Below are 11,093 nucleotides of genomic sequence, written 5' to 3' on the forward strand. Positions count from 1 at the left end.
TGCTCTTAACCTGTATAATTGCCAGAAAAGAATTCGAACCGATTCAGCTTCTCGCTTTCAGGTTAATCTCTCGTGAAATTTGTTTGTTATCACTGTTTCATTTCGTCCTTTGATTACTACAAAATGTACAGCGTGTCAACAACTTTGTTGCAATGCAATGTGTGCCCTTATTTTTGAAAATGGTCTATATCATTTCAAGCATTAAGATTATATTTCCTTATAAGGTACACGCAACATTATAGTCGTAATATGTGAATTCTCATTTTTCAGGACTAAATATTTTCTGAAATAGCCTGTTGCATATTGTTTAATCTGTTCAAAGAAAAACCTTTAAATATCTCGAAACTAAAAATATATGACTTAGTCCACCTTCAAAACTAACGATACATTATTAGTAGTTTTTACTAGTAATTCTTCTTTGTTTTGCTGTAGTTTTTCGCTAGAATATACCCTCAGTGCATTCGTACTGCGTTTGACGAGTTCACACTTCATTTTTTCATTCTATTGTGCGCAGAGCGAGAAATTTTTTAAATTAAACTCCACAGTTAACAGATTAATACATTGTGTACTGGTTACTTTGTAGAAAACTGGAGTTGCTGGCTGGTAATTTTCAATGAAGTCTACTCACAAAATATAAAAATTATATAAAATATAATTACATAAAATATTCTTTAAACATCTCATTGCCATTCCATAAATTTTAAACAAATAATCAATTAAATCATCATAAAATTTAATATTTTTTTAAACGGTGTGGTAGCGAAGCTACGAAGTATTTACATATTATGTAAAAACGAAATTTCTTGTTTCCAGTACGCAATATATTAAAAGGATAATTATTGTATTTGCACTTTAATATGCGTCTTCTCGAAATAAATAATTGTCACCTCCAATATTTTATTTGGTATAAAAAATGATGTACATATTATATTGTAACACAATTAATGGAACATCCTGTATACAGTGTCAAACATTTGTTCAAATACTTTTTAAATAACAAATACGCGCAACGATTAATTCTTTAACGTATATTTGATTTTCTTTATCCTTCTTTCTTCTCACATTTTCCTACAATATATTTTTCTTAATTTCAATGTAATGTTTGAAGCTTTGCATGTAATTAAGAGCAATAAATATGACACCTTTTCATGAATAATATTGTGAGTCACTGTATATCCCGAAAACTTTTCATTAGATACGGGAGCTTGCATACAAAGTTCATTGAGACGACATGTATTAGCAACTATTCATTATTCGTGCAATTAATAACTGTTCTAATTTCCCTAATGTGTTCTAGTTTCCAAGATTGAATGATGAAATTTCGTATATGATTCTTTTCATTTTTCTCGTGCCAATTTTGAAAATTTGATAAAATTTCCTTGAATTAAGAACGTCCATTTTTAGCTGTTTTAGGTCAACGACGAATGATATACCGTAATCTCGATAAAAATCGCTTAGAAATTCCATATTATATTCAGTGCCAACGAATGGCGACCTTTGATTGTCTACCGAAGCAAATGGGTCGTATCAAAAACTCCTAATCAAGAACAGAGACAAATCCATAGTGCTTGGTTACAAACCATTAGTAATAAAATATTATTATCAAATGTCAGATGCACTAACGCACAGTTAATTGAAGACAGTCATCCACAACTTAGCACGTACAACCACATATTCATTTTGGCAACCAACTCCGATCCAAATGTAACATACAACAATAAATCAGTAATAACATACATTTGTGATTCAAACATTATCTTCTCTATAGTATGTTTTAATCTCTAAAACATGGTGACATATCAATTTTCACGGTGTTCAATGATGTATCTTATTGTAGACATAATAAACTTCTAGTATAGAAAATTAATTTTTGACTCATTTTCATCTTTATAAATTAGTATTTAAATCTATGTTAATAGTATCTTATCTGTTCTATCTCTTTGTTACAAAAAACCATTCTCAGTTTTCTTTTGCGTAAAACAGTGCCTGTAATTATTAAACCAGAAACCTTCATCTACAATAAGATTTTCTTAAACAAATGTACAGAAGCTAAAATTACATTGAAATTTGCTTTCTGTATTAACGACTTTAATAATTGACATTAAATTAAAAACATTATTAAATTTAAATATTATACTTTCATAATTATATTTCTTTGTTATATTTATCGAATTAATTATTAGTCATGTTAATTTAGTAATTGTACTAATAAACATCTGCAATTTATCTTAATACAAAAACTACTAGGAAGCCAAATGAACTATTTCATATTCTGCTACACAAATTATTCACTTGTATTTTAATTTACATATTATTAAATCAATTTATTTAATATGTCCCTGATTAAAAAATTAATGCCACCGTAGTTTTTACCCAACATTTTAGCAGTAATCAAAGCATTGGAAGTCCAAAAAATAATTTAATAATACTTTCTTGATCATAGTGTTAACCTTTTGTATTTTACTGGAAATACTCAAAGTTTTTTATGAAATACAAACAACATTTTCTGCAACCAACTTGACGAGAAATCGCACATAAATTGAGGAACAAAATTATTTTATTTCAATATTTCACACATCGCATTATACAAAGTTCAATATTAAATATAAAATTTTACAATTTTCCTGTGCCAAATTAATTGGCGACTGAGAGACGCCTCCGGAGTGTAAAGGATTAAGATCAAGAGTTAAGCAAAGAAATTAAGCCTACGTTATAAAAAGTTAATATGAGAAATCAACCAGACAAAACTCAGATTGCTGATTCATTGCTGATCTTCTCAAAGGTGACTCTAATTTTTTTATCAGGGACTATAGAAGTTTGAATGCTAACAGCTTCTTAGAAGTCTGTAACGGCCAAATTTTCTGGTCGATGAATTTGCTCCTTAACAAGACTAGAATTTCTGGTATTGAATATCTACAACCAGATCAATCAAGTCTCCAACCAAATGGTACGCCAGAGGAAATCGTACAGGGATATCCACTTAACTCGGAATCCGCACGCGCGAGAACAAGCACGACCAGCAACACCGCGGACACCAATGCATACGTAGATCAATGCAACATCAACTCCCTCACACTCGTCAAGCACTAGACAACGTTTGAGTATGAGCTTCGAGTGAAATTTTTCAATACTGATCCAGTCCGTGTTATTCGATTTGCGGCGTGTTTACACTGGTTCTCATTGGGAAATCATTTTCAGTCGACTGGTGTTACTTCCATGGAATCATTGAAATAGTTATACCAATGGTTATACTGGTATATTCAATTTATAGATTTATAAGGAAATTGAAGTTAAGAAAATATGACATATTAGTGATAATAATAAATGTTAATATAGATATTAATAATATTAAAATATTAATATTAGTAATATTAATAATAAATATTATTAAATTATAATATATTAATATAAATGAATAAACATTCTTAGTATACTAATAAATAATAAATGACTATACGTGTTAATATAAAAAGAACAAAAAATTACTTATTGACAGACCTAAATATAGCTACCTGGCGAGTTCGAAAAGTCATTTTATTGCTTACAGGCCATCTCAAAACCTTCAGAAATCAAGCAAACGTTGAAGACACCATTAAAGAATTTATTAATAGTAGAACGCCAGATTTTTATAAAAATGGAATTAAAAAACTAGAAATTTGTTGGAACAATGGTTGTTATTCTGATTAAAAATATCGATTACCAAAAAACTTGTGTTCATTTAAAACTCATCCTAAAAGTCTGACATTTCATTCAACCTAATACAAATTGGAAGCAATTAATCGTTAATATTGGAAACATAAAAATTGTAATACACTATACAACTGAACGCTATTCTCCACCATAACCTTAGATTAAAGGTTTCCGAATAACTACAACCTACATCTCACCGAGAAATTTAACACCACTTAACTATGTTTGGCAAATATACACTTCATCTTCGACCTCTAAATCGTACTAACTTTTTCAACGATGGACTATTTATTTTTTTAGACAAACATGTAATTTTCAAACATGGGTTTCATTATTTCATCAATCTTTGTTTCGCTTTAATCTTTCATTAGAATATATTATAAGTGCATTTCACCTGCATATAAAGGATATACACTGCATTATTTGATTTTATTGCACCCGCAATAAGAGATTTTTCAAACTAAATTCCACGCTTAACGGGTTAAGACCCATACACTTTTAGGTGAACCGAAATTTAGATAATTCTCAGAAATAAATAAGATAGTAACGAACACGTGAACGGTCTCGGGCAACGGATATTTTTGCTCTTCGCTGGCTTCAGCTTTCGCCGGTTGCATCTGGAATTCACGAAAACCGTGAATCATCGTGCAAATATTATGGGAAACGCTGATAATGCAAATTGAAACGATAGCACGTTCCACGTCTGCACATCTGCATGCTAGGAAGTTGTTCCATTCGATTAGCGAAGTACGATAACGGCCGCGGGTGATGCGTCCCTTAACCCCTTCGAAGTTGATGTCCGTGAACTAGCTTCCGCCGGTTTTGCCTACGCCGAGAACTTCGGAGCAGCCTATCATTAGCCTAGTTATGACGGACATGGCTCTGCACATTTCGTTTTTATTTACTTTCTCAGCCATTGCTAGTGTTGGCTTCATGCAAAAGTTTCGACGTTTTCCTTATGAGAAATAAGAAAAAAGAGTTTTTCAAATATTTTTACTGACTTGATCCATTATATGATTTCTTTTGGTTGCTATTACCCTCTACCATATTTCTATAAGCTTATTTTTTCCGTCATTGTAAAAATGTAATTTTGAAGAGCAAATTGTGTTTATTGTTTAGCAGGATTACTCGTGTTTGTTTTACCTTTACTGAGAAAACTGAATAGTGTTGGTCTGATGTACATTAACTGAATTGTTAACTGAATGAACAACATACCGTTTGTCAGATATTCCTAATAGATTTTTTTATTTCCTACGGTTTATTTTGAAAGTGTTATCTATTCTAAGCAGTAAAATCTAGTATACATCTATATTTCAAGTTAAACATTACAACAAATTTTATATCAAAGCTAACTTCAACAGAATTTAACAAAAATTTAACTTTTTAGTCACGCATAAATTGCGAAATGAGTAATAGTACTATTTAAATGATGAACGACGCATATCGGAACTGTTGTAATTCTATTGAAATATTACATCTATAATAAAGAAATATACCTATAAATATTACACGGCGAAGAAACATAAGTTTCATTTCCGGAAAATTCTAATTTATGCTTAAATTCCGCTATTCGTATATTTTGTAAATATAAAAATTCATTTACATTTATTTTAAGAATATTTTTTTTAGAAACGAATTGCACATTGTAACATGAAGTTTACTAAAAAAAATAATTCCTGAGGAAATAGTGTATATTATATTCATAGTTTAATATTAATTATTTCATTTATCGTTATTTACTTGAATATTGTGATATTACGTCAAATTGATTTCGCCTTTTGAACGTAGAAATGCAAGAGCACTAAAATCTGTTGTCAGTTGAGTGGTAATGACGAAAACTTACAACTGGAATATCTTGAAATGATAAACGTATTGTTTTACGACCATAGATATGTAATATGTATAATACAGAGAATAGTGTGCTTCTTTATCTTGCAATAAATTGTTGGTCGAACGCAGTATTGTTTACACATTTTAAAGTCTACCTACCTGCATTACTGCCTCGCGGAATACAAATTTTTGTACCTCGTCTAGAAACTCGATAACTCGCTTTTCTAGCAATACACTTGCCTATACACTACTTTACTGGGATGCGTGAATTGCAATGTAGATGGCTCGCTTTAAAAACCATTTTAACACCTTGTCCCATGATTTATCTCGCAATTGTGTCTGATAAAACCTACTTCAGCATTAATAATTGAGTAGAAAAGGAAAAAAATTTGATGCTTATTCTATATCCTCGTTTACTCTAAAGTTTGAAGATTGATAATAGACGAGTAATATTTAATTTATAGTCGAAATAAATAAATAACGTTTAAATTTATCGAATTCGATTGAAAATTTTCATCACAGGTCTGACTTGATATTACAGAAGAGGTTAAGCGTACGTACTTAACACCAGAACTAATGAGCGTTTATTAGGGCTGAAATGTAATCCTTATAAAGATGGTATATAACAATACATTTTGTTCGATTTCTTCAGACATTTGTTATAGTAATTAATTGAAGCTATTTATTTTCAAAATCATGTCAGATATTCAATACCATGAAAATATCAATAATTGCAAAATAAGAAACCCAAATCCAGTAATTTTCACGGTAGTTCTAGTGTTAAACAATTAAACAATTTATAATGTTATGGAGATAATATCTTGTTTCATTTGGCAGAAGTTATACAATCATTTTCTCGCAAAGTATTTACATAATTTTTATGATTAATGTAAAAAAAGTGTTATAAATAGAAACCATCATTTTTTCGAAATTAAATGATATTTACTTTTAAAAGTTTACTTTAGTTTCACTTTTAAAGTAAAAAATTCCATGTTTCCCTCTACAAATTGTAAATGACATTCAAATTTGAGAACAATAGAGAAAATGTCGGAGATAAAAAAAAACTAGTTCCTAAAACTTCGTATCGTTTTACATAATTCCGAGGTCTTCCAGTTTCACTGTTTCATTATTAGAAACACTTAATAACCCAGACAAAACGCTATTATTTGTAATAGTTTAAACGAGTCCATGAATATTCCTTATTAAAAGTTCCATCAAGCGACGAGTTCCAGCGCCGCGCCGCGAGCGTCCGGTTAAAAGAAAGTTCTTCCATCACGTGGATCTTTTTTAAACGTATCGTTTTATTCGCGTTAGTCTATAATAACTCGCGGCATTTGTAACCGACCGACGTATGACTCAAACAATCGGAATGAATGCACGCATAGATTTATTACATCGAACATGAAAGTACACCCTCCTTCGAACTGGGTTGCGCCATTATGTATGGTTCGAACACTTCAGTAATCTCTCTCGCGTTTAACAAAATAATAGAATCTTACAGATATTTATGAAGAAACAAAAAAAAATATTGTTAAATTATTTATTTATTATTTGCTTTATAATCGATAACATTTTTTTGTTTATATTGAGAATTCATACAGATGTCTCTGACCTGGTTAAAAGTGAAATTTATCTATTTAAAATATTTACTCCTTTTGACATAATGTGTTAAACATCATCCAGTTATAACAGTGAGGTAATTAAATACAGTTTATATAAAAAAAAAATTACTTCATTTTATTAAATATGCTTAAAAAGTTTAAATACTAGTAATAAAAACAATAAGGTATTTGAATTTATTATGTTATTTAATTATTTTTTTACTAACGGAATGATTTTCAACTGCTTCGCCAAAAATTGCTTCTAATATGGCCACGATCATCCGCCATATTTTCTTATGTCAATCGAGGAAAATGAAACTTAGTGCTATATGTAAATAACTTTTTTATTTAAGTTCAGGTTAACTAGGCAAGAAATTGAATGTTAGGAACGTTTTCTATACAGAAAAATGATGTATCAATTACTGCAATATTCAAAATAAGGGGAAATGTGTATCGGTGTAGTGTAAACTCGATATGTTTCGTATTAACCCTTCACAGTCAAGAGACAACTCACAGAAGCCAATTTTAATAATATAATTAGACTTAAAATATTAAAGTAAAACAGTTCTATGCATTGATTCTTATATTATTTCTAGTTAATGAAATCAATAGTCTACTTAGCGAGTATTAACATGACTATAACATTGAGTTTTCAATATTATATATTATATAGTCTACTTAAACATACAATATTAAAAAAAAATAGTTGTACGCATTGATTCCTGCATTATTTCCATTTAACAGAATCAATAGTTTAATCAATGTCTCATTAGAAAATAATAAATGCATGTAGACAATAGAAAGTTCCGAGTACAAAGGGTTAACAATTTCATTACCATGGAACACGGTGTCGTTTTTTAACGCCGCCTATTCTTCGCGTTTTCGAAACACCGGCGGACGATGTATCGTTGCGGTAATATTATGATTGTACGTGCACACGGGAGTGGTACGGATTTAGACGCATCAACAATCCACATATAAGCCAAGGTCGTGCCGTTGGCTTTTTCGCTCAGGAGCCGTTCCTCTTAACCGCCATTCTATTTCGAGAATTTTCTGAAATTTATAGTCGGCCACCGGCAGTCATCATTATACCCCTCTAATACACTGGCGCTATCAATTTTGGATTTATGCCCGCGCGAACGCCGCCGTTGCTTCTACCGTTATTGTTTCAATGACGTTTCGGGGTCGACCACGGTTACAACATTGTTTCGAATATATTTGTCGGTCACAAGAATGTGCGAAGAAATCCTCTCCACGCTGCCAATAGTTTTGCTTTAACACCTTGCCCCATGATTTCTTTCATAACCGCAGCTCGTTAGAATTATCGTTATATACTTACGTATTATAAAGAGTACCTTTGTTTTTCAGAAATAAATTATTTAGAATAATAGTAAAATATTACGAATGTGTTGTAATATTAAATAAATACTAACCAAGACCTGAGCCAAATGATTGACCAGCGAGACCTCCAGATTGGAAACAAAGGTGGTCGTGTCAGGTGTAGGTTTTGAATTATTTTGTTATCAATAATTATTGATATTATAAATTATAGCTTATTAGGTACAGAGAAGAATCTTATATTTATATATGCCTAAACATAATAATTGATAACAAAACAGTAACGTTTCATTCGAATTTAAAAGAATTGAGTGATATTTATTTTGTCAATTCTTGTTTGAGATCTATCAAAGAAGTAGCCCTATGGTTTCTTTCATAACTACACTATCTAGAATAACTTTGTTCTTAATAACATAACAAAATGAGCAAAGAAAAAATCCCAATTCAACTGTATCCACATTTACTTCGGAACATAACAACAATTAATAATAGAAAAGTAATATTTAATTTGAACTGAAAATAATTTGGTAACATTTTATTTTTGTAACTTCTGTTTGAGAACTTTCTCACGAGTCTGACTCGATACTGTATGACAAGGAGTTAATACATGTGTAACCAGATGACGAACATTCGTCATTTCATGTATCTTTGGCAACCAAATGACGAGAATAGTATAGAAATAAACGATTCTTGTATTTTTTAGGATTTGAATACATTATAATAGAATTTTTAGCAAACAAATAATTCTAATGCTTTTCGAACTGTTCCTCAAAATAGAAAAAAAGGTTAGAATTTAAAACTTTGAATAGAACTGGAATAATTAAATATTTGTTTTACATAAAAAGTTGTATTGTTAAAGTACGAATCTTTCACGCCGTAATTCGGATCCATGAATTTTATTAAAGGCAACATCGGTGCAATACAATTTTTTCCTATTTTTTCACGTCTCGTAATCATTAAATTGCATATTTTTATCCGTATTGTACTGTTAAAACCTTTCGGTAAATTAATCTACTATGAACATATATTATTTGATACCAGTGTAAAAAACTAAAAAATTCCATTAAAAAAGTAATTTTCCAAATAAAATGAAACTTTCCGAAATTTTAACTGAGACCAATGCCAAATTTTCTAAATTTTTATTTATTCATTTTTATTTGATCGTTATTTATGAATTTAATTGAAACATCAGATTCGTCTGCGCTGCATCGCGATTCTCAATTCGAAAACCACCAATTCGTTCTATCCTGTTTAATTACCGTACCGTACCTTAACTAAATTCGTACGGTTTTCTTGTTAGCAATGAAATGAGTCCGGATTTCAATTAATATTTCAGTACACAGTTTAATAAATGATATTGATATTAATAGCAAGTTATGTTTGCGCCGTTGGTATCAAATAAAATAAAATAATTGTATAAAAACGTTCTGTGCATTTAAATGTTGATTTAAGAACCCACACTTTTTCCGATACCAAATAGTAATATACGCCGCAAGTTAAGATTTAGCACTCGATATCAATAGCAACTATAGCTCCGAGGTATTCGCGTGATCGCTATTGATCAAAGACAACTTTACACAGCCGTTTCAATGGATATTCATAAGTGGATACAAGCTTCAACTCTTCGCTCGGAATTATGTTGCCCGCAGCAGAATGCGTTCCTCGCTAACAGCGGAAGGTAAAAGCCATTTACTATCCTCCAAATTTGTAGCAATGCAGTGATTTCTGGGATTGTTGCTTCCCATTGCTGTATCAAAGACAAGAAAGATTTTAACACTTAGTTAACCGAATAGGGAGATCGCCTACTTTTCTCTTAACAAACGCATTGCCATTTATTTTGTTCATTCTTTCTTTTATTATTTGGTATGTTTTTAATCAAATTCGTTGAACGAGTTCAATTAAGAATAATGGAAAACATTATAGGTATAGTTCTTTTTAAGCGGTTGCCTAAACGTTAAAAATTTACATTTTATAAATATGTTACTATTAATGTTGATCAAACTTATTCGAGAGTTTTCAACAATTGCAGATATATGAATCAATTCTTGAGCAATGTATGTAATAAAATTCTCTATGCTCCTTTAAATTAATATTAATTTTCTATAAACAATTTGTACCATTTAAATTTTGCTTCTGGATTTTCTTCTTTTGCAGAAAACAATAATGGAATCCATGGATTACCAATTAATACACGAAAAAGTATACAATTTATAGATAATAAATGGTAGACTATCATTAATATTTTGTGATAATAATATTAAAACATTGACATCTAATAGGGTAGTTACTCAAATCATTTATGGAACACAAAATTAATACACTCTCAACTATAATTTTAATTATAATTAATAAATTAGATATTTACCTATTTCAAAGGCATATACTATCATATTCAAAATGAAAGTTAATCACGCGGAAAGCAATCTCTAAGCGGTGAACGTTTTATTCTGTTTCCTCCCCCAAAGAAGCATACAAAGCGACATTTAATTACTACAAAAGGGATATCTGGAACAATCTGATTAAAATAAAACGGAAACCATATAACAAATCAATGCTGACAATATTCTTCTTTCCAATACCTCAATAAAAAACATTTAATTATGATATTACTTAAAAATACTATTAGACATGTCC

This window comes from Nomia melanderi, chromosome 1 (assembly GCF_051020985.1).
Source record: "Nomia melanderi isolate GNS246 chromosome 1, iyNomMela1, whole genome shotgun sequence".
Taxonomy (NCBI): domain Eukaryota; kingdom Metazoa; phylum Arthropoda; class Insecta; order Hymenoptera; family Halictidae; genus Nomia; species Nomia melanderi.